At 45.9% G+C, this 27,017-nt stretch overlaps 1 protein-coding gene across 1 annotated transcript in view; it reads right to left on the bottom strand.

Moving 5' to 3' along the window:
• Positions 1-27,017, bottom strand: part of FOXK2 (forkhead box K2) — a 360,578-nt gene that overhangs the window by 310,548 nt on the left and 23,013 nt on the right. The window lies entirely within an intron of this gene.

The raw sequence follows: 27,017 nt of genomic DNA, 5'->3' as shown, positions 1-27,017 counted from the left end.
CACGTGTTGGCAGAGGAAAAGAAAAGAAAAAGTACTGAGTGTCTGGAAAAGAAGAAAAATAAAGAAGAAGTTTTTGAAATACACTGGATTGATTTCTTCCGACTTGTTTTGATATTTATTGGTTGCTCTTTGTGAATTGATCTCAAGATATTGCTTGAGTAATTGCTCAGGAGGAGAATTATTCTAAATATATAATATACATACACAGATCTACATAAACACGCACATAATGCACTATTATCGAAAATAAACTCTGCAGCGCACGAAATGTGAATATAGCCATATGTAGGTTAGAGTGTTGCCATTATCTACACCAGAAAGGCTACAAACACGTATCGAACAGCTCTCTATGTGAGCATCAGAGTAGTGCTAATTGAAGGGGGAAAAAAGGAATTTGGGCCCGCCACCCAAGAGGATGCGGCAGGTCGTGGAGGTAATATTGAAGCCCTTGGGATGGGAGGCGGGCCATTAAGAGATTAAGTCAATTTGGCCAGCCGTCCGTGCTGCATGTGGTGGGCCCTGGAGGCATAATAAAACGAAGCAAATTTGAGCACCCCACACAAAGGCGCTCCACCATCATCTACCCCCAACCAAGGTGTTAAGGCCCTTTGACCCCACTGCCCAAAATGAAGTCAGAGCCACAGCGGGCCCCAGACACCACTTCACCACCCAATGCACTCCACCACATCGCCACCCAAAACCCTGCTGCGGGCCCAAATCCCCAGTAACCCACAAAAGGGAGCAGTGACCCCATCCACCTCCCCACCACCCAAAACACTATCCCGGTCCTGCCACCCTACACCCAAAACATGACTAAGTAACTGGAATACTAGTTGAGGGGGGCAAATGCTTACCTCAAGTAATAATCACAATCTGTGTCAAGGTGTACCACTAAAATAACTAATTAGGTCTGCGCTAAACTCCCTGGTAGCTATGGCACAGAGCAGACAGGATTAACTTGGACGCAATATGTAACTGTAGCGGCTAAAATGCTGCTAAATTTCGTTTTTCGTGCTGCTAAATACCAGTTTTTGTGCCACTAAACTTGCTAATCTATGCCGCAATATCCTGGGGGGGGTCTGAATGTGTGCTGCAGTCCTCTAGCAACATTGAACTTACAGGTCCTCGGTACAACTGTACAAGATACAGGCTAATAGGCAAGTGAAATATACCAATTTAAAATATGCCAATCTGACCGTGTTTAAAGGGAGAATAAATGCACTTTGCAACTGGTTAGAAGTGCACAGTTGTCCAGCAAAAGAAAAAATACATGGCTACCAACACAGAAAAGGCAGAATACCTTCACAGCCTGCCCCCAGCTAAGAGCTGGGGTAGACAGATCAATTCCTTGATAGAACATGGACAATTCCCCACCTCTGCAGTGGCACTTGTCTGTTTTAAACCTCTCTGAATCTATCTGCATTTGTCTGTCAACATCTTCCCTAGCCAATAACATGGTCCATGGGGAACCATTCTCCTTATCTGCAGACCCCACCTGCGAGGCAACTAACCTTAACTTGCTCACAAACCCATCCCTGTAGGTGGACAATACCGCTATGGCCAATAAAGTTATGTGGCTCATTCTAACACCTGCCCGAAGATACAGTTCATTCTGCCCATAAAGATAACAACCAACAGAAACCACTGCCAGCTGTCAGGGACCAAGACCCTGGCCATCCATTGCCAGGTAGAGAGGCTACAATCTGGGGCCTCTGCTAGGCCTCACCTCCGCACCTATCTCAACCTCTTGCTCTCTTCCTCGGTTTTTCTTCTACTTTCACAATTCTGTTGCTTTTCCTTTCTGTCCTTCCCCCAAATCCAATCTCTCTTACTCTGCCAAGTCAGAGGTAAATATCTTGTCATAGAAGTGTAAATGAAGAAAGGAGAGGGGAAGAGAATTAAGGTGAGATTATCAGATTTCTCCTGACAGAACAGGGAAAATGCTTGTAGTAGTGCTTTCAATTTCACTATTGTAGCAAGAATGCAAATTGTAAAGTGTAATTAGCAGAAATAGCAATTGTCTGTATCACCGATGGGCAGCAACTATTTTTGAATGAACCTGTCTCCGACGAGGCGATCGTGCAAGCTATTAACTCTCACGACGGCTCCAGGCCTAGGCGGTATGATTTCTCATAAAAATTACAAACATCAACTTGTCCTGCTTCTTTTGGAAATGTATGTTGTTGGCCCTCGAGAAAAGAGTCCTCCTTCCCTCGCTGCAAGAGGCTGTTATTACTGTATTACTGAAACCTTCTAAGGACCAAACTGTGCATTTCTTACTGCCTGCTTTCACTCCTCGACTTCGATAAGAAAATCTTAGCAAAAATGACTGCAGCCCAGTTGTCCCTTCTGATGAACCAAATCATTTCGACCATACAAACTGGGGTTTTTTTCCCCACAGATCTACATCCTTAACACCTTGGCTGCTGTGGGTATTTTTCCCCTGTGCTGGAAAATCATTGATGCCATATATTCATGACGAGCTCAGCTCGTCATCAGCACACGACCACGGTGGCTGATGACGAGCTCAGCTCGTCATCAGCATCGAAGGGGTTAAATCTACGTAGTGTATTTGCCACGCTAAATAGAGTCGCCCCGAATGGATCAGCAGTTGTTGCTCTGTTGGATGCAGAGCAGGCGTTTCAGTAGTGGCCCTTCCTGCATGCGACATTGCTTAAACTAGGATTGCCCCGTGGGTTTACTACCCTTATCACACTCTTACATTCTAGCCCCGTGGCTGGTCTGCGGTTGAATGGCTCAATATGGCCTTTGCCATAGTCCAGGGCATCAGGCAGGGCTGGCCTGTATCGCTGCTCCTTTTTAGGTCTCGTAGCGAAAACAGCGCGTAAGAGCTGTGTCTCGCCAGAGATCTTTTGTTGCTGACTCTGCTTCCCAGGAGACAGTACCGGCCGCGTGCATTTCCTGTTGAAGGAGGCGATTTCAGCTGGCCACGCGCACAAGACCGCGCGCTTCAGCAAGCATTCCTTTCGGTTTCGAACTACGTGTTCTGGCTTTTTTCGTTTACAGTGGCAAATACTTTTAAACATTTAACAAGCTTAACGTTACAGTATTTCCATTTTATACTTTAACTGTAAAGGCAGACTTTTCTTTTTAGTGCGTCGCAATTACTTGGCAATATTTACTAAGCTTAGTCGGTTCGTTATTTACATTACTTAACGTAAGTGCAAAAGGTACACGATCTTTCCAAAGCCAGACTTTTCTTGTTTTACATTGTCCGCAGTGGAACAAGACCAGGGGACGCTAGGGACCCACAAGAAACAACAGCTCACCTGGAGAGGATCTACCGGAAGGGATCAGGGCGCGAGCTGCCATGCTGTGCATGTCAACACTGAAGCCCGTCATGGAACAGTGGCACTGCCAGGGCATTGGGGCGCCCACTTCCAATGCCACCTGCCTTATATTAGGGTGAACTTCTAAAGGGTCGCAGGTTTCTCGGAGGCCGTGTCCCAGCGTAGGGGGAATCCCTGGGGCAGGTTCATGGGTGCGACCGAGCCCACACCCCGGGGCAAAGTTACCAAAAAGACAGAGACCGAGAGGGGCTGGCCCCGCACATCGACGGAACAACAGCGGACTCTTACCTCGGACCCGCGAGTAGCAGCAGCCGCACTTGGCCAGGACCTTGCGGAAAAGATGCTGGCAGGAGCAGCCGGGCGGCGGGTGTCCGCCCCTCATGGTGCCCCCGCGATGCCCGGCATGGCACCAGGGGCGACGCCGAGGGGGGCCAGCCTGGGGGGGCAGGCGAGGTGTGGGGGGGTCCTTGAGGGGGAGGCGGTGGTCTCGAGGTGGCAGGGGTAGGGGGCGGGCGGTCCACGCAGCACAGAGATGGCGAGTCCGCCGCAGCAGCCCTCTCTCCGGCAGAATAACGGGGCTGAGAGCGAGGAGGGAGGGAGGGAGGGCGGAGCCGCCGAGCGCTTCCAGGACTCTGCTTCCCCCTCCTCTCCCTCCCGCAGGCTCAGGGGCCTGGGAGAGGGGGCGTCGGAGCAGGCAGTGGTGTGGTGGGGGCACTCGCGTCTGATTCCCCCATCCAGCGCTCCCTCCTGCCTGCCCCTACCGAAGCCACTGCTCCAGCCTCAAACCGCCTGAGTGTGGTGGCGGGTGATAGCTGGGGCGTGGTGGGCGCCCACCCCTAAACACTTCGGGGGTCTGCCACCCCATATCAGATCCCAAGGATGATGGAAGAGGAGCGTGGGGGCACTCATTTTTTACCCCCCCCCCCCTTAAAAATCACAAGACCTCTGCATCTGAAGTCCCCTACCGGGGAGGGGGTCGAGGGAGTTGGGGATCTGCTTTAGGGAAGTTCTTTATAAGGGTCCACCGTCATCCATTCCAAAACGTCCCCCCTGGTTCGATCTGTGCCGTCCCCCCTTACTTCGAACATTCGGATTGATTCCACAAATTGTGCCCCCGCCAAAGAGCCCCGCGGGTCCCACCCACCGAAGCAGAGATTTCACCCCAAACACGCAGAAGCTGGACAGATATGCAAAGATTTGCAGGCGGGCACCCACTTATTTAGTTTCAAGGATCCCAATATGTGATCACCCGGCTGCAGCGCCGTCACTTCGACGGACCCCGAGAGGCATCGCCGCTCGCTTCAACCCTGCAAAACTTGGATTTGTGCTTCCCTGGAATTTGAACCCAAAGAAAAATAAAGTGGAGTTTGTGTTTCTTTGTTCAGTGTGGAGAAAGCCTAGCCGGGCCGCCCCCTCAACCAGTGCCCGCCATCTGCTGACGGCGCGTTGGGTCTGGGGTTGCGGTTTCACTTTTTTCCAGACACAAGTCCCCTTCCCTCGCTCTCCCCTCCTCCACCATCTCAAGACATATGTGTCTAAACAGCCCCCTCTCTCTCATCCTTCTGGGGCCCTCTTGCTCAGCGGTGACTCGAGCACATCATAACATGAAGCAGACCGGGAACCTTCACCAGAGGTGTCATTATTGCCTGGTCTGATGGATGACAGGCTGAGACGGCCCTGCTGAGACTGGACCCAGTGTCTGTCAGGGTGCATACCGATTCCACAGGCAGCGCATGAACCCGCTGAGCATTCTCACCAGTTTTATTGGCAGGGAGACAATAACATCTCAGGCTGCAATCTTACTTAAGTGATGGGCTACCGACGTCTTCGCTGGACCAGCCCAGTAAGGAAAACTAGGTGTCACATTTGCGAAAGTTATAACTATTGGCATGGTAAATGACAAAGCTATTAATTTCGCTATTTTCAAAAACAAAACCTAAATAAAAAAAATTGTCATTTACAATACCAATACCTCAAACTTTCATAATACGAGACCTATTGCATTGCAAATGCTTGTTTTTTATTGCTATGGATCCCCTTGTTCATCATCTCCAGGAAAAACATTTCCATGGCAATATACACTTTGGTCCAGGCCCCTTACTTTTATCCATGTATGCAGGCGCTATTTTTCAGTTTGTCCGTCACCCAACAGATAAACTTGCCCCTATTGTATGTGAGATTATCAGATCTGGTGGTTTATCTGGTCTGAATATGAACCGGTCGAAATCAGAGTTGCTCCCACTCACAGACATCACTTCACCTGTGCCATGTGAGTATCCAAGACATGGTGTTATGGACCCACTCTGGGCATCATTTTCCACCGAGGGAAGGAGCAGGTAATCCACCTGATTAGGGTCCAGTAATTAACAGGCTGACCGCGAGGACTGGTAAGAACTTTGCCTAAACGGACTTAACCCCTTTGGTGCTGATGACGAACCCCAGCCGTCATGCACTACGGTGCTCGTGTGCTCATGACGGCTGGGGTTCGTCACGGCCCGCCCCTGTTCGTGCTGTTTACAGCACACCAGGGGAATCGCGGCCGCATCGAAGGGGTTAATAGTGTTGGTTACCCCTTCATATGATTGTTACTGTCGAAAGAGCTATCTGGACCATTTACTAAATCTGTAGTTTCGTTAATAGCATTAATTTGATTTCTTTGTTCTTAACTTTGATTACACAGTGATCATTTACTGTTGATTCCTTTGGAAAGAAATAACCCTGATGGAGAAACGAAAAAGTACTGCAGGCACTCTGGACGCTTTCCTGATAAGAGCAGAATCTCTTCTCAACCATGAGATCCAATTGACTGAGCGCAGACTTTCATTAGACTCGATACAGTTTCCGCTGACTAGGGAGGAGGAATCCACTAGTTCCCGATCAGTAAAGAAAACCATTTCCCTAATAACTTCTCCCCCTTCTGTGAATCTCCAACTTCAATCTCCCAATATTCAGGACAAGGAGATTGATACCCCCACATTAAGAGGGAAAGGCCCACAAACTCGGGAACAAACTAAACAAAGGAAAGGGCGAGCATTGGGAACGAAACTGAAGGAAGGCAAGCAGGGAAAAGCGGGAAAGGAAACAGACAGCCCTGGGTCTAGCTCACTGGGAACAGTTTCACTAAAAACTCAAACAGATGAAGCTCTAAATTATTCCGAAGCTCAGTCAGGTTCCCCCACTAACAACCCTAAAGTTACTTTATAAGATCTGGGGGACCACATGGAAGGCCTCATAAAAAATATTCTCGAAATAAAACTTAGAGAATTGATCTCACAGCTGACCTCTGCCCTTGATGAAAGATTTGTCCGTATCGAAAAATAAGTTAGTACAACTGAAAGATGATGTTGATTCAATTAGAGTTCGAATGGAAATTCTTAAGATGACACCTATTAATTCGAACCCCCCCCCCATTACAAAGGGCTAACTGTAATCAACCTAATCAAGAGCTCCAGTCTGGCTCATCGAAAGCGCAGCCTCAAGAGCCTTTAAATCCCGTAGATGAGGAGCGCATGCTAAAGGTTACAGCAAGGATTGAGAACACACGAAATCAAGGGCAGAAAAATACCAACTCTAATTCCACTAATTGCACATCCCAACCAAATACTGATAATTTAAATTTGCCACCTGCATCTTGTCCCCATGTTTTAGTCCTAACTGGGATTTCCCCGCTAAAACAGGGACAGACAGAATTTTGGTTCTCCCTCCGTAATAAAGTGGTGGATTGGCTGGTGAAGTATACGCATTTTAATCCTCAGAACATACATCAAATTCTGATGGCCCGAAGAGTAGGGTGGGTGGGTCCCTCAGTAAAATCTATTCAAGGTGACTGCATTGTTATAAACTTTAAGACGCCCAAACTGGTTCGCTTTCTTCTAACCTATAAGGAGGAATTACCCATAACTCCAACAGCGATTTTGTCCCTTCCTCTTGGTTTTTTAGGTCTCGCGACCTATCGATGTGCGCAAGCGCATCGAGCGGAGCGAGAATTCATGTCGGCAAAACACAAGTCAAACCAAAGGGCTTTCAGCCTCGCGGTTTTCATGAAGTTCACGTGAACAAGCACGCGCATTCAGGGCCAGCCCAGCACATCAAAGGGCTTCTCCTCCCCTAATTATTCATGGCCGGCCGCAGGCCGGCCGTACTCCGTTTCCCAAGCCCGCCCCCATCCTCCACGCCCCCCCATCCTCCACTCCCCCCATCCTCCACGCATCTCCTTTCACCATGCCTGCACTCAGCCCAGCACATCAAAGGGCTTCTCCTCCCCTAATTATTCATGGCCGGCCGCAGGCCGGCCGTACTCTGTTTCCCAAGCCCGCCCCCATCCTCCACGCCCCCCATCCTCCACGCCCCCCATCCTCCACGCATCTCCTTTCACAATGCCTGCACTCTATGCTTACCCACATCGCATCGCCTACAATAATGTCCTTTGAAATCTGCAGGCTGATTCATTCATCTGTTATTTGAGTCACATTTATTTTTACGATTTCGAATATTTTAATTAATTGTGTTAGACTTTTTGAAAAAGTAAAACGTTTTTGCACTTTTGCCACGAGAAATATATATTTTATGGTATAATTTATGGTGATGTCGTTTCAGCAAGCTTCATAAATAAAATTGCCCACTTTCCCACATTTGCAGAGTACAGTGTGTCCTTGCTCACAGAGCAGCATACTGCGTGAAACGAAATGCGTGGTCAATTAGACATTTTGGGAAGGAGATCTCTGTTAAGGCCGGCCGTACTCTGTTTCCCAAGCCCGCCCCCATCCTCCACGCATCTCCTTTCACCATGCTTGCACTCTATACTTACCCACATCGCATCGCCTACAATAGCAATAGCCTAAGCAGCATTTCTCCTGCACAAGGCTCGCAAAAGCCTCTCCCCCCTCCCCACATCCAAGGCATCAATCACCCTCCCACAGGCTTCCCCAGCGCTGCCCCGCCCCCTGCTTCACGGCCAGGCCATCTGTTCCCAGCAGCAGCATTTCTCCTGCGCCAGGCCACATCAAAGGCTCTGTGCCACTTTCACCCACACAGCACCACTTTCAGACACGCAACGCCACTCACACCCACGCAAGCCCACTATCACCCACGCAACACCACACTCACCCACGCAACGCCACTCATCCAAGCAACACCACTCCCACATCAACGCAACTCATCCACGCAACGCCACTCATCCACGCAACGCCACTCATCCACGCAACGCCACTCATCCACGCAACGCCACTCATCCACGCAACGCCACTCATCCACGCAACGCCACTCATCCACGCAACGCCACTCATCCACGCAACGCCACTCATCCACGCAACGCCACTCATCCACGCAACGCCACTCATCCACGCAACGCCACTCATCCACGCAACGCCACTCATCCACGCAACGCCACTCATCCACGCAACGCCACTCATCCACGCAACGCCACTCATCCACGCAACGCCACTCATCCACGCAACGCCACTCATCCACGCAACGCCACTCATCCACGCAACGCCACTCACCGACGCAACGCCACGCAACCCCACTCACCCACGCAACGCCACTCATCCAAGCAACACCGCTCCCACATCAACGCCACTCATCCACGCAACGCCACTCATCCACGCAACGCCACTCATCCACGCAACGCCACTCATCCACGCAACGCCACTCATCCACGCAACGCCACTCATCCACGCAACGCCACTCATCCACGCAACGCCACTCATCCACGCAACGCCACTCATCCACGCAACGCCACTCATCCACGCAACGCCACTCATCCACGCAACGCCACTCATCCACGCAACGCCACTCATCCACGCAACGCCACTCATCCACGCAACGCCACTCATCCACGCAACGCCACTCATCCACGCAACGCCACTCATCCACGCAACGCCACTCATCCACGCAACGCCACTCACCGACGCAACGCCACCCCACTCACCCACGCAACCCCACTCATCCACGCAACGCAACTCATCCACGCAACCCCACTCATCCACGCAACCCCACTCACCCACGCAACGCCACTCACCCACGCAATGCACTCACCCACGCAACCCCACTCATTCAAGCAACACCACTCCCACATCAACGCAACTCATCCACGCAACGCAACTCATCCACGCAACCCCACTCATCCACGCAACCCCACTCATCCACGCAACCCCACTCATCCACGCAACCCCACTCATCCACGCAACCCCACTCATCCACGCAACCCCACTCATCCACGCAACCCCACTCATCCACGCAACCCCACTCATCCACGCAACCCCACTCATCCACGCAACCCCACTCATCCACGCAACCCCACTCATCCACGCAACCCCACTCATCCACGCAACCCCACTCATCCACGCAACCCCACTCATCCACGCAACCCCACTCATCCACGCAACCCCACTCATCCACGCAACCCCACTCATCCACGCAACCCCACTCATCCACGCAACCCCACTCATCCACGCAACCCCACTCATCCACGCAACCCCACTCCTCCACGCAACCCCACTCCTCCACGCAACGCCACTCCTCCACGCAACGCCACTCCTCCACGCAACGCCACTCCTCCACGCAACGCCACTCATCCACGCAACGCCACTCATCCACGCAACGCCACTCATCCACGCAACGCCACTCATCCACGCAACGCCACTCATCCACGCAACGCCACTCATCCACGCAACGCCACTCATCCACGCAACGCCACTCATCCACGCAACGCCACTCATCCACGCAACGCCACTCATCCACGCAACGCCACTCATCCACGCAACGCCACTCATCCACGCAACGCCACTCATCCACGCAACGCCACTCATCCACGCAACGCCACTCATCCACGCAACGCCACTCACCCACGCAACGCCACTCACCCACGCAACGCCACTCACCCACGCAACGCCACTCACTCACCTTCACACCCTCACAACACTCACCCTCACTCACCCTCGAACTCTCACCTTCACTCACCCACACCTATCATCGCACACTCTCACATCCCATTACCCTCACCCCCTCATCTTCACACACCCTCATCCCCATCACCCACACTCATACTCACACCGTCACCCTCACTCACCCTCACACACCATCACACACCCTCACACACCCTCACACCCCCTGAACATCACATCCAATCACCCTCACACCTTCAAAGTCCACCCTCACAACCCTCACTCATGCTCACACCGTCACCCTCACTCACCCTCACACACCATCACACACCCTCACACCCCCTGAACCTCACATCCAATAACCCTCACACTCACACCGTCCAAGGCCACCCTCCTAATCCACCCTACAACACCACCCTACAACTCCACCCTCCAAAATGACTGCGCATCTATGTTAATGCAAGCAAAGCTTTTGCAGTGCGGCTTGATGTGTACCTTACCAAAAAAAAAATGAAAAAAATTTACATGTATAATATAAAAAAAATTACTGATGTCTTTGATTTTGGATTCAGCGATAACAACAGCATCAATAAACATTACATAGGTCTCTTAGCTTCAGAAACAACGCTTCACAACATTAATACATTTGAAGTGTACAATATTCACGGCGAAAATATAAACACTTATAGCCATCATCACAACAACTCTCACTCACACCCTCACACACAGCCTCACACACCATCACTCATCCTCAAACTCCCTCACAACCTCAAACACCATCACTCAACAACACACCCTCACCCTCAACAACCTCACCCTCACACACCCTCACTCACCCTCCCCCACTCACCCTCACACACCATCACTCTACATCACCCCCTCACCCTCACACCTCCTCACCCACCCTCACCCACAGTCACACACTCAACCTTAAAACTTGCACACCCTCACACTATCCTTCACACACTCACACCCTCACAACACTCGCCCTCACTCACCCACACCTAGCATCACACACACTCACACCCCGTTACCCTCACCCCCTCATCTTCAGACACCCTCACCCCCTCACCTTCAGACACCCTCACCCTCACAACCCTCACACCCTCACTCATACTCACACAGTCACCCTCACTTGCCCTTACACACCATCACACACCCTCACACCCCCTGACCCTCACATCCACTCACCCTCAAACTCACACCGTCCAAGTCCACCCTCCAACTCCACCCTACAACACCACCCTACAACTACTAATCCACCCTCCAACTACTAATGCACCCTCCAACTACTAATGCACCCTCCAACTCCAAAAGTAAATAGCATTAGGCAACATTTAATTCAATAACAAAACATCAGATTACACACTTGTAGGTATTCAAAAATGAAAACTTAATGCATCGCAAGGACAGTGCACAAATTAATACATAAAAACGCAGTAAAGGATTGTTAAATATAACATTTTTTACAGAAAAAAATAAATCCGAAGAAAAAAGGGAAACATCTGAATACACAGCGAGTAATACACCAATTTAAAAGGGGACAAAGACCTCTAAAGGACACAAATTCACAACATAAAGCAGTCACTAAAGTAAGGGGAAGTAAATAAACCATTAAACAATGGTGGAAAGAATCCACAAAACAAAGAAAGTGCGTAATCACAAGAGCACTAGACCGCACATCCTACTTGCAATTCACTAATAAGTACAAGAAAGTATTTCACTCAAACTAAACAACAACAACAATACAATTTTTAAAGGTGGCTTCATACTTATACTTTGCCACAATTAATGCACATCTGTAGTCGGAAATTTATAAGGAGGTAAACATGGTCTCGAATAAGCAAACACAGACAAAATCAATGCGCATCTATGTTAATGCAAGCCAAGCTTTTGCTGTGCAAATTGATGTGTACCGTACAAAAAAATGATAACTTTTGACATGCATTATATAAAAAACGTTACTGATGTGTTTGTTTTTTGATTCAGCGTTAACAACAGCATCAATCAACATTACATAGGGCAGGATTAGCTTTCTCAAAAAACGCTTCACAACATTAATACATTTGAAGTGTACAATATTCACGGAGAAAAAATGATCACTTATAGGCATCATCACAATGACTCACACCCTCACCCACCCTCACCCTCAGCCGAACACACCCTCACTCATCCTCACCCTACATCACACTCTCACACTCTCACAAACTCACACCCTCAATCACACTCATACCCTCACACACCATCACTCACCAACACACGCTCAGCCTCACTCACAACATCAAACGCCCAGACACTCACATCCACTCACACTCACACTCACACCGTCCAAGTCCACCCTCCAACTACACCGTAAAACACATAAATAGCGTTAGCCAACATTTACCCTCACCCCCTCATCCTCACACATACACTCACAACACTCACACCCTCACTCATACTAAAACAGTCACACTCAATCACTCTCACACACTGTCACACACCCTCAAACACCCAAACACTCACATCCACTCACCCTCACACTCACACCGTCCAAGTCCACCCTCCAACTACACCCTATAACTACTATACCACCCTACAACTTTACCCTCCAACTACAACTCCACCCTCAAACTCCACACATAAATAACGTTAGGCAACATTTATTTTAATACGTACTAATCAGATTACACACTTGTAGCTATTAAAAAATGTAAACTTAATGCAACGCAAGGACAGTCCAGCAATTAATACACAAAAATGAATAAAGGGATTGTAAAATAAAACATTTCTTTCACAAAGATCATAAATGCACACAAAATAGGCAAACATCTGAATACACAACAAATAATACAACAATTTAAAAGTGGACAAAGCGAGCTAAAGGAAACAAATTCACAACATAAAGCACTTACTAAAGTAAGGGAAAATAAACCAATAAACAATGCCAGCAAAAAACAAAAACGCAAACAAAGTGCGCAATCACAAAAGCACGCGAATCTGGTGTTGCTCTAACTCATGCTGCTGTTGCACGAAGTGTTTTGGAGGTGCTAAGTGCACAACAACAGGAACAACGTACACCAAAACAGCATCAAAAGAGCACAACTCAACAACACAACAACACTACTAACCACCACCCCAACACCACGATTCAACACAACATTATCACTCCGCAACAACACATTAACACAATGCACCAACACAACAACACTCAGCACATTAACATTGTCACACTGCAATACTACAACATCGCTCAGCAACACCAGAACAACACCCAATAACACCACAACACCACTCTCAAGGACCACATCATCACTCGCAAACACCACATTAACACTACACAGCACCACACCAACACTCCAAAATACAACAGTACTCAGCACCATCACAACACCACTCTCCATCACCACATGGACAAAACAACACCACCACAATGATACTAATGTTTAAAAATTAATGCGGCTGTGTTGGTAAGTGTTGCTAGGCTGCTGGAAAGTGATGCTGCATGTGTTAGCTCTCGCCCTCAATATACCTATCTAACTATCTATATAAATCACAAATTAACAACAACATCTATACAATAATAGGATTACACCACATTTAAATAAATAATAAACAATACAATGCATTCATGTAATGATGGACTAAATAACACGGCAAAAATAACACCTACACAATAAGATCTTGCTAACACATAAAAAAACTCTTGTAAATTACAATTAAAATACCATTCCTGTAGATACGCCAATAAACAAAATCAATTTACACCCAAAATATGCACTTGGAAAAAGGGACGGAAGTAATACACTCATGTTATTAACAATACAAGACCAATACTGTACATACGATACCTGAAATAATAACCCAACACCTACTTAATATATACCGATTCTATCGAAGCATAACAATACTTTGATACATTACATTATTAATAATTAACAACTCAGAAACAAAGGGAAACTATTAGCAAAAACAAAAAAAGTACACAAAATCAATAAATCCATAAAATACACACTTTGACTATACCTTAAAATCAATACATTGCTATACATTACATAAAATTACATTACAACATTTCACATTCACAATTTAGAAAGTTCAATACATATTTAATAATATACATACGATAACGTAAACAATGTTGTGATACACAAAAGTATAACATTAATAATAAACTGTAAAAATTAATCAAATACATCTCTACATAGTCTATAATACATTCACATCATACATTAAATAGTTGTAAAAAAAAACCTACCTGTCAAACGACGCCGGAAGAAGACAGGAACAACAACACGCCTTTCCCCCACGAAAGTTCCCGAACATCTGGGGATTTCCCAATTAACGCACGTCAAACGCAACGCTACGTCACCAAACGTAGCCCTGCGATTGGCTAAGGATTACGTCATACGTCAAACACATTCAGAATACACAAAAAAGACTAGAACGCTAAACACTTAACGTAATTCACGTAAAGGAAACACATAGCGCCCGCCATTTTTCTTTCAATAACACTTTATACACAACGTTAAAACAAAAAACATTACAACACATAACACATACTTAAATATAAATACATACAAAGACATGTTAGAATAAAATACATACATGCAACACAATAACACTCACACATCACATCTGACAATTGCTATAAAAGAACAAACACAAAGCATAACGCAACAACATATAATACACTACATAACAAACATATATACAAAACTATTAATACACACCATCACAAAAACACAACTACTCAACTATGCAAAACACAAACAACACTCAGCACCAACACATCAACATCTCTGCAACAGGACAGCACCACTCACAAATAATCCAGCATTACATGCAACACCACACACACATGCAACGCCACTCACACACGCAACGCCACGCACACACGCAACGCCACGCACACACGCAACGCCACGCACACACGCAACGCCACGCACACACGCACACACGCAACGCCACGCACACACGCAACGCCACGCACACACGCAACGCCACGCACACAACGTAAGTCACACACGCAACGCAAGTCACACACGCTACGCCACTCACACACACTACGTAAGTCACACACGCAACGCCACTCACACACGCTGCACCACTCACACACGCAACGCCACTCACACACGCAACGCCACTCACACACGCAACGCCACTCACACACGCAACGCCACTCACACACGCAACGCCACTCACACACGCAACGCCACTCACACACGCAACGCCACTCACACACGCAACGCCACTCACACACGCAACGCCACTCACACACGCAACGCCACTCACACACGCAACGCCACTCACACACGCAACGCCACTCACACACGCAACGCCACTCACACACGCAACGCCACTCACACACGCAACTCCACTCACACACGCAACGCCACGCACACACGCAACGCCACTCACACACGCAACGCCACTCACACACGCAACGCCACTCACACAAGCAACGCCACTCACACAAGCAACGCCACTCACACAGGCAACGCCACTCACACAGGCAACGCCACTCACACATGCAACGCAACGCACCCACGCAACACCACTCACACATGCAACACCACTCACACATGCAACGCCACTCACACATGATACGCCACTGACACATGCAACGCCACTCACACATGCAACGCAACTCACACATGCAACGCAACTCACTCAAAGCAACGCAACTCACTCAAAGCAACGCAACTCACTCACGCAACGCCACTCATCCACGCAACGCCACTCATCCACGCAACACCACTCATCCACGCAACAACACTCATCCACGCAACACCACTCGCACACGCACGCAACACACACATGCAACGCCACTCACACATGACACGGAACTCACACATGCAACACCAATAAAAAATGCAATGCCACTCACACATGCAACGCCACTCACATATGCAACGCCACTTACACATACAACACAAGTCACACATGCAACGCAAGTCACACATGCAACGCCACTCACACATGCAACGCCACTCACACACGCAACGCCGCTCACACACGCAACGCCGCTCACACACGCAACGCCGCTCACACACGCAACGCCGCTCACACACGCAACGCCACTCACACACGCAACGCCACTCACACACGCAACACCACTCACGTTGCCAATAGGTATCGCAGTAGGAAAGTTGGAGCCATTACAATTGCAAATAACAATGCCTTTTATTTTTTTATCATTTTTAAAACATAAAGGGCTTTGGCATTTACAAAACCAATAGCTCCAACTTTCCTACTGCGAGACCTATTGGCAACGCCAGTGCTTGTTCTATAAGCCAGCTTATAAGCCTACTTAGCTCGCTACTAACCATCTCAGAGAGGCCCCGCTTAGTCTTATATTCTGGAATATTGCTGGCCTCCGATCTAAGATCAATCAAGAAGGATGGTTAACATTTGTGCAGACCCACGATATCCTGTGCTTACAGGAGACGTGGGCAATCCAACCAATCCACCTAAATGGCTACAAAACATTCTTCTCACCGGCAATTACATCAGCATCAGGGCGCGCAAAAGGTGGGTTAGTGGTGTTAGTCTCAAACCTAATCCAGGTGAGAGAAATAATCACCTTAAAAACGAGGAGAACTACCAGGTAATCTCAATAACCATAGAAAAATTAGCCACTATTATGCGTGTTAATTTTTATCACAACTTGCAGCCAATAAAACTGGTAGAGACCTTGAGGGAAATTCGCTATCTCCTATTAGACTATATCAACAACCATCACGGGAAAAATTCTATCATTGTGTGGGGCGGTGATTTTAATCTATCTCTCTGTGAAAGAAACAACAATATTACTTGTTGCTTATTAGACGAGCAGGAAAATAATATTACTCATTTTCCCCACTCTTCCACCGGGGCGTATATGAACGAGACGATTTCACTGCTCCAACTGACTTTTGCAAATGAATTGATAGCTCCCATTGTTCCCTTAAGGCCATCTTTTAAACGGAAGAGGAGCCTCTAGTTGTATAGATTTTATTCTTATGGCAACTAGGGCCTCACACCTCATAACAAGTTTTACAACTCGTATTCAGCGATCATTTCCCGATCTCTATTACTTTCTCCAAGCAATTGGCTCGAGGCAGAATAAAGCCGACTACCATGTATCAGGAGGAAAGTCTCATCATGAACAGATTAAATGGTTACTCCATAAAATGGGCCCGCTCAGATCCTGAAGTAATAACTGAAAAGGTTGTCAGAACCCCCATGTTCGCAATAAGCTCATGTTTGGCGGAAAGTCCAAGCCTTCAGGAGATCTTAGACAACTTTAGGGTAATAATTAAATCTGTGAATCAAGCCTTAACTATTATTCCCAAAGGAAAAGGAAAAAATAGGAGTGGCTGGTTTAATTCATCTTGCACTAAAGCCTATTCCGACCTAAAAGCCGCTCTCAAAAAAAACAATAGAGATAGGATAGAGGTAATCAAATTGAGGAAAATATATAATAAAACTTTAAGACAAAGAAAGATGGAACTAAAAGAGGAACTATGGGTAGCTTTACATAACAGCTGTAAAACTATTGATAATATAGCGTTCTGGGAAGTCATAAATACCCCATTCCTCTCTGGCCCAAGGGAGAGCAGCAAAATAGAAGCCACTATTAACGAATCTGAGTGGATAGCTCATTTCTCGCAGATATTTGGACTAGCAGAGGATTCCACCCAAACCCATCCTACTCACTGGAACAGGAGCAGTAGCCTATGCCCTTCTTCTAGTTCACTGGCCTTAGATTTCACTCTGGTCGAAGTCGAGCACGCCCTAAAAGCCAGCAGAGGAGGAAAGGCCCCCGGGCCTCGACGGGGTACCCGTGGACCTATATAAATTTAAAATGGACCTTTGTGCCCCAGTATTATCCAGGGTACTAGAGGCCACGGGAAAAATTGGCCTCTTGGACTCTTGGTCAGAATCTATCATGGTCCCGTGTTTAAAAAAGGCGATCGCAATAGCCCAATGTGCTATCGCCCTATCTCATTACTGGACTCGCTGGGAAAGGTGGTGGGCCACATTCTACTAGAAAGCCTACAGTACTGGACGGAAGATAATAACATCATATCTGACCTCCAGTACAGATTTAGGGAAGGCCTTGGTACCATTGAGCAGGTCCTCAACTTGTCGTTACTGAGGAGTAAATACGTGGATGTGAAGGGTGGCAGACTTCACATGGCCTACATAGATCTCACCGCAGCGTTCGACTGCGTGGGTCATGCAACATTATGGGATATAATGACAGCAATGTGGGTTGAGCCTCTGCTGGTCAACTATCTGCGAGAAATGCACTCAAACGCAACTGCGAGAGTGAGATACGGTCTGGGGGGTCAACTATCCGCGCCTTTTAGGGTGGAGCGGGGAGTAAGACAGGGTTGTGTCCTGGCTCCCTTCCTCTTTATACAAATGGTTTGGAATCAGCCATGTTGGAGGGGAGTCAGGACTTACCACTAGTCCAAAATCGCCCAATCCCCGCTCTCCTATACGCGGATGACTGTGATTATTGCTCGTACTCCCCTTGAGCTACAGCACTCTGTAAACTGATACAATGCATTCATGTCGAATTTAGATTTAAAAAACAATATTAAAAAACTTTTTTCATGACCTCTTGACGGAAACTAAGAAAAGGAAATTACATCTATATAAGCAACTCTAGGGTAGATCATACTCCAACTTACCCTTACCTAGGAGTTGTAATAGATGAAAAGGGTTCATGGAAAAGAGCAATTGAGGTCAGAAAATTGCAGTTTTTAAAATCCACAATGGCTTTAGTAGCTTTCACCCAGAGGTTGGAAAAACAACCCCCGGAAGAGATGTTACATATTTACCAGGCTAAATGCGTTAGCACAGCCATTTACGGGGCAGGGGTGTGGGGGGTATGCCCAGGCTGAATCTATACAAAAAGGCCCCACACAAAAAAAGAGATGATCTTTTGAAACAGCAAATAAAAGCACCGATGAGACGGGAAGTATTTGTGCTTAAGCATTCCGTACAAGCACCCATGATCAAGACCATCATACGGCGACGATGGGAATTGGTGGAGAATGAACCCGATTTCAAAGAAGTCTTCAATGGTTCACCTTTATTTGCACATACTCGATCACACAATTTACGAGAACTCCTAAGACCTTCAAAAATAGATCGGAAGGCAACCTAAAAAAAGGATGAGAAAATGCCACAACTGTGGTCAATGTGAGAATGTCATCACTTGAAAAGAATTTAGACATCCACACACGGGAAAAGCTATTAACCTTAAACATACACAGATTGCACAACAGAAGGGGTCATCTATGCCATCAAATGCCCGTGTGGGCTTGTATATGTTGGTAGAACTAGCAGAAAGATGAAAACATGGATTGTGGAACATAAAAGTAGGATCTGTAATAAAAATATGAACTCCTCATTGGCAGCCCATTGGGTGACAACACCCCACACTATCCCACAATTACGCTTCACCATTCTGGAATGTGTTAACACTAATACAGTCACTGACATGCACACCATGCTTGCACGTAGAGAGACCCACTGGATAAAGTTTTTAGGCACTACAACCCCGGGGGGGCCTTAACGACCATTATGAACTTTTGTGTTTCTTATAATGTAGTTCATATGTGATTAGTCTTAGAGTGTCAGGGATTTGCACTTAAAATTCTTGCTCGCTTGTATTTCTTTTTTCTGTGCTTTATTTCCTTTTTTCACACTCTTTAGGTTTCACTGACATGTGGCTTTTAAATGTAATTCTGACACACTGTGACACTGTACACTTTGGAAATTATATATTTTACAATTGTTTATTTTCATGCTGTTATTAATTCCATACGCCTGGCGATATACTCTTTTTTGATCCCTGGTTAGATGACTGGCATTTTTTTCCATTGTGATTGAGAGTTTCCGTTAGGTATCACTCTGGCGGGGTTATAAACTGGTTACAAAGCTTTGTTTTGCTGTTCAGTCCGTTTTTGAATAAAGTTATATTGCGACTGTGTGAGTCTATCTTCCGACTTCTAGCGATGGAGCTTTCACTGGTGTCGTCATTGCTTTTCATGCGTTGGGTATTTCTAGAGCCACTATTGGTTATGGGGTTGACACGTGACCGCAGGGGGACGCCGCTACGTTGTGTTGGACTGGGAATCTTACGAGTATCTTGTAATCTCACCATTGGTGAGTTTCTTTGACACTATGATATTGGCTTTCAATCGAGTTTTATTGGATTAAGGAAGAATTGATAGTGTTTTATGGTGTTTTTTGTTCTTCTAGAGTTGGTTCCGATTACGTGCAACCTCATCTTGTGACTCGTATGCCAGCATTGCTCGCTTATCGGGTACGGTGCCTAAAACACTTCTAATGCACAGTGTGAATCTGTTATATTTAGATCGTGCAGGCTAAATTTCTTTCATTTTATTCCAGGTTGCAGCTGACTGGTTGGGTAACTACACTGAAAGGTGGCGATATGACGTTTCCTTAGGTAAGATAGGATGTTCAGTATATTAATGTCAGTTCATTTATTTACATTGACGCTAGACAACTTTCTCGAGTGTAGCTCAATCTAGACGTTTTACACGCGTTCTTTTGGTTCATTCCAGAAAGACTTGGTTGCATTTCAAGTTTCGGTTCTGATCCATGACTAGGGTAAGCGACATCCTCCGCATTAAATGGCTTGCTCTCAGTACGCCTTATAATGGTAGCACACAGAGATTAAATATATATCAGTCTTTCTTTTGTCATTCTTTTTCATTTTTTTCATTACACAGTGTTGACCCTTAGGTTGGTGGCGTTTACACAATTTTGGTAGCGTATGTTTCTACTTATTTTTCTTTCTAGTGCAAATCTTGAGTCCTTTTTAAGAGATATTGGATATTTCTGGATACTTGCATTTGTAAGACCGGAGATTCTTTACTCATTTAGACATTGTTTTGTGTTGTAGATCTGGATGGATCAAAGAAGAATCCTACTACTGCATAAAACATTTATTTGGTCTTTTCAAATATCTCCTGATGAAGGGTTCAGGGTGAACCCGAAATGCATTGGGAAAGGTTTATTTATTTGATTATTTTTTTTTATTATGTCTATTCATTGTTTTCAAACATATCACAGTCTACTAAAAACTCATGGAGATTGTGAAATCAGATGTTCAATGATTTGAATTGCACTGAAAATGTTTGTTTTTACTCAAGCTTGTATTTCCAATTGACGTTTGAATTCAACTCTCTTTAGGATTGTAGTGTTTTCTATTTGTACCACAGCATTGTGAACATTGATGAATTTGTGCAGGCTATCCAGCCAAATAGCTGTGCGACATGTAGTCTCTGGTGTTCCGGACACTCTTTTTACGTTTAAAAAAAAAAGGGCCACCATAAAATATTTTGGTACACATATAAAAAAGGTTATTTTATGCTGAAATGTAAAAAAAAAAAAAGTAAAGAAGCCATCTAGTGGGGCTAAAATTATTTACTCCAAGCGCCATTTCCTTGAAACGCAATGGTGCTGATACAGTATGGTACCTTTGTTTTACGTGGTCGTCAAACTTCTAAACATCTCGAAACTGGTTTGGCTATCTTATAGTCTAACATCTTTGCAGAATTTGTATGTCAAATTTCTTGGTCAGTTAGAGGTCAGGTACCAAGTTTCTTAGTTAACCAGAACAAAAACAGCAGATATCACTACAAGCAGCTACACACTGCACTCACATCTAGAAGTACCAAGGATTTGCTAGCAGTGCAGAGGACTCTCAAATTGTACACCACACCTTCTGATGCTTCTTAATTTATATGGAAGGTAGTGCTGTAACCTCAGCACACTCTAAGGTGCATCGAGGAGCCACAGAAAATAAAACTTGAGTCACCCACAACAGCAGAAACAACGGAGAACGAGAGGAGGGCAGACAAGGGTTGAAACAACAGTGTTTGAAAAACAACAGAGTGGAAGGAAGGCTGGGGTGAAGGCGAGGGACTGCAGACACATGTACTCCCAAAAAGTACATGTCAAAAAGTGAGGGGGAAAAAGACCAACAGGAGCCTGTGGCCACTGGAAGGACACTTGTAGACAGGAAGCTGTACTTGGCCCATGCTCCAGAGCAAGACACCTAGAGAAGTCACAGGAGGATGCAGAGGGGGAGGATGCTCCGACCAATGAAATGTAAGGAAACAAGAGTGTTGTGGAAGGCAACCAATAGTAAGAAATTGTAAGTGATGGGCAGGTTTCAAGCCAGTTTTAAGATACTTTCTTTTTTGTTTACAAGAGATTTCGCAAGCACAGCACAAGCACTGTGCAGGCGAAAACTAAAAAAAAGGAACATGCCATTTTAAAATACCCTTAAAAGCCACCGGCAAGTAGAACTGCACTGAAAGGAAGTATGGTGTATTAAAAACAACCTTACGATTCAGATTCAAGTAGAATTGTCCAGAAATTGAGTACATTGCATTGAACCAACTTTACAATTGTGATGCAAGTAATACTGTAATGAAAAGTCTCCTGTAATGAAAATGCCTTATAATTCAAATACCAATTTCTAGATTTACTTGCAGACCTAAATATAAGCACCTGGTCTTAATCTTAGTTTAAAATACTTAAAGTCCACAAAACCAAACAATGTTTTACATCATTAACTATTTTACAATAGGTTTACTACTGAACAACAAAGTGGTTATCGAGCAACTACTGGCTGGGCAAAAATTTGGTTCACCTTTAACAAATGGTTTTGTCCTAATCGGGAGGAGAATAACTGCGTTACTTGCTGAGAGGAGTTTAAGATAATACGTCTGCTGAAGTTTCAGTCCCATGTAGTATATCTATGCAATCAAAATCAACAGCACACTTAACAAAAGACACATGTCATCTGGTGCATAGTTTAAGAATGTTGTCACTGTCAAACTGTTTCCACAGGAACATGTCTAACGTGCTAGTAGTGTCTGAAACGCTGTACATTTCCATCTAAATATGAAAGGGTTATTTGATGTACGTTTAGCGCATTTTTAAGGAATCTGACGTGGGGCAGGAAAACTTAACAGTTGGAGAAATGGAGATGTTGTGAAAGAAATTAACCGTTGCTAAACTGAGCGTGTGACAGCTGCTCATCTGACAATAAGAATGGGAGTATGCCACAAAGAACACAATGGTTTGGGATAAAATCAGCACGGATAAACGGAACTGTAAGGTCTGATTTACTCCTGTCCTATCTTTCTACACTTATTCATAGTTTCTTCTCCTCCTCTCTCTATCCTTTATCCTGCCACCCGTATGACCAGCAAAGGGGAAACCGGCCGAGATGTATGCCATTAACTCTATACCTTGTATTCTCAGAGGCGGGTAGCCCACATAACAATTCTTGTCTGTATTGTATGTACACAAAATCACAAATAAAAAAAATAGCTGCCAATGATTTCATTCAAACTTTGCAGCACGGAAATTACAAAACGACATACTCGTCCTAAGAGTGTATCCAAAGGCCTCAAAGCAGTTGAAAAATGCAGGTTTTTCATTTCCAAACGTCTTAAGACATTTCACCTGCCAAAACTCCACATTGAAGGCCATAGTGAGAAACGATACAAAAAAAAAAATAGTCACATTCATACTATTACAAGGGTGCCAGTGGGCGAAAATAAGAAAAACGCTATTTGAAAGGCACCAGTATTCTGATAATGCTACTTAAAGCATCAAATTTATATTTTCACCGAGGGCAGTGGTTTTTAACTGGTGGTGCGAGGACCCCAAGGACTCTGCAACGCCTACCAGGGGGTCCGCAACAGATAAGAATAATATTAACCGATTAATAAAGTGTACATAAACAAAATGTACAAATGAAGATTTTAAAACGTTCTGTAAATGTGAAGGAATTTGAAATTTGGGCTAAAAATGTAGTTGGTATCCTCCTGGTCCTTGGGAGCAGAGCAAGTGTATCAAACTGAATAAAATATGGATGATGGTCGAGTTCAATTGAATTTAGAAAAACTCCAACCTTACCATTAAAATGTGTTTTTTTGTTTGCTAATTAAATAAAATATTTCATCATGTGCACGTTTGATGAACTCTGGTGTCCGAATTTTTGGAACGATTTAGTGGAAGTCCCCAGATTCCAGTGATGATAGGGTTGGAGTTCCTGAAATGGGTCTTCCTACTGTATAACACTCCCCTGTCAGAGGTGAAGATGGGCAATGTCACCTCTGAGCCGTTCTGTATTGAACGATGAATCCAACAGGGCTGCCCACTGACTCCGGTTATTTTCGCACTTGCCATGGAACCCCTGGCGTGCACACTGCGGGCGAGGGCACCAGATTGGGGCACATGATTTGCGGATAGATGGCATATAATCTCATTGTATGCCGATTATGTACTAGTGTACCTTTGCGAAGAAGCAGGCAACATCCCCCGATTGATGGACCTGTTGAGTTTCTTGTGGGACGCTTCTGGTCTATGGGTAAATTTGGACAAATTCCACCTTTTTCCCTTGACGGCACTTACCGACGAGCAACACCGTCGGCTCCCGACCGCACTTCTCCGATGGAGCCATGATACCTTTGAATACTTAAGGGTCAGAGTATACGACACACGGACCTGCTGGCAATAATATAGTGATACCAAAGGGGATAATGGACGGATGCTTGTTTCTGGTCCAGGAAAGACATGGCTTGGCAGTTCGGGCTCGACTGTTCCCATGAGGCACAGGTTCAGACTGATTTGCATATGGCCGGCCATGTCTTAACTGGGGTGGTGGAGTGAGCTAAAGAATGATGAGGGATCATACCCAGATCAGTTGACTGGCGGTGAGTGAGTGATTTGCTCAAGCGCTCCGTCCATCATCCCCTTTGTTATCGGACGATAATATAGGGCGGGCACGGGTGGGGGCTCACAGCTTGCTTTTCTTCGTGAACACCCTCCCACCTGCTCCCATGGGGTGAATTGTCATCTTTAAAATGCTACTTCTCACATGGACACTACTTTTTTGCTGCCATTCCTGTTCTACTACCACAGCAGTTGTTAGCATAACTGTTCTCACGCCTGTTCGACTTTATTTGGGGAAAGAGGAGAATACGGGTAACTCTGAATTATATGCCCTGCTATCTTAAGGAGGCCATGGGGCACCAAATTATGAGTACTACAAAGTGCAAAGGGCGGGCCGTCTGAGGACGTTTAAGGTCGGGCTAGGCCCACTCCCCTTATTTTCTGCGGTACGAACTTTGCTTCTTACATATTAGGTCATCTTGTTTTAGTATTTAGAAACATGGTTCTCAGGTCAGGGAAGGGGAGAAAAGTAACCCTCTCGACTGCCGGTGGGACAGTCACCGGGACTATGGATCAATTTCTCAAACGAGCCACGGTAATCTTAGAGAAAGAAATAGCAATGACTGAAAAGCGTTTGTCTCTAGACTTGGTGACAGGAAAGCGTTCATCCTTGGGCACCATCGGGGCAACTGTCTCCCCTGAACTAGGATCTCTTGACCTTACAGCTGCCCAACGCTTAGCATCCAACTCTATGTTGTTAGAGTCGGATACTGTGGAAGTTATTTTAAACTCTACTATTACTAGTGCATCATCTAGTGGTTCCGTGAAGTCTCTCCCATCTTCTATTACTCCCGCTATAACCACAAGCCCGGTATTAGTGCAAAACAACGAGTCCTCTACTACAAATAAAAACAACAAAAGAAAAAGAGGGGGAGGTTCAGAAGGGGAGCTCTGCTAAAATTCCGAAAATAATTTGTCAAACACCTCGCCCCCAGCTCCCCGGTATATCTACGGGGCATTTTGCTTCCATTAACCCAGCCTCTGTCCATAGTGTAAATGACGAGTTTCTGGGAAAGATGGAAATTCTTGTTAAATCTTTGATGTTGCCCCTTTTAGAGCGTACACGAATGATGAATAGCAAACTGGACCAGTTAGAAAAGATTGTGTTAGCTAATTCTAGCACACTGGATAAGCTAGCTATAATTAGAGGGAATACCAAGGATCCAGTGACCGCAAGTCAGATCCAAGGACCTGGAAGCTGTCTACGGGTTGCCTCACCTGTTATCACTAGCAAACTGGTAAGCAAAGCTACAGTTACCTCCAATACTGTCCCCCAGCACTGTAATAGTCCAGTTACCGGGGCGTCAGTTACATCATCTACTGTTTTAAGGAAACCTGACTCCCCGTGTAAAGAAAAGGCACAAGCAGTTAGCAATATAGAGGGGAAAATATTACTACCAGATCTGCCCCCTGAAGCTAACCCCCACGTAGTGGTTTTCGCCGGTGTGCCAGCCCTTAGAGAGCAGGCAAAGTAACCATTTGCCTCACTTAAAAATAAGGTAGTCAGCTGGCTCAATTTAAACAGACCACTGCCCCCTTTTATCTCAAGTGAGATTATTATGGTAAGAAGGATTGGGCAGAACGGCTAAAATGATAAAAGGCGACTGTGCAGTGGTGACCTTTAGAGACCCTAGAGCTGTCTTTCATATATGCGCATGAGCAAACCATGCGATGGACACCACCATCCAGACACTACCACTGACCTTTTTCTACCCACCATCTTGTGCGGGAAGATCTGGGGGAGGTCTGATGACTGGATTAGAATAGTGGGGAGGGGAGGATATAGGGGAGCCAAGGGTAGACCAGACCCCATGTATTTCCATAACACATTCTACAGTTATAATCGTTTTAGCTGTTTGGAGGCAGTTGATTGACTGCACTATTCAAACCAGGAACTAGGGAACCAGTCGAACCAGGAAGGGGGTTTAGGTTTACCATCAGACGCCTTAGAGTTGTTAACTAGAGAACAGTCTGCTATGGAGGAACATGGCTCTGAAAGTAACACAGTTTGGATGTCGCAAGATAATGTGGCTCAGGGTGGGATAAATGGAAAGTGTAA

Source organism: Lissotriton vulgaris, chromosome 7 (assembly GCF_964263255.1).
Source record: "Lissotriton vulgaris chromosome 7, aLisVul1.2, whole genome shotgun sequence".
NCBI classification, from domain to species: domain Eukaryota; kingdom Metazoa; phylum Chordata; class Amphibia; order Caudata; family Salamandridae; genus Lissotriton; species Lissotriton vulgaris.
This window is presented reverse-complemented; position numbering and strand designations above follow the sequence as displayed.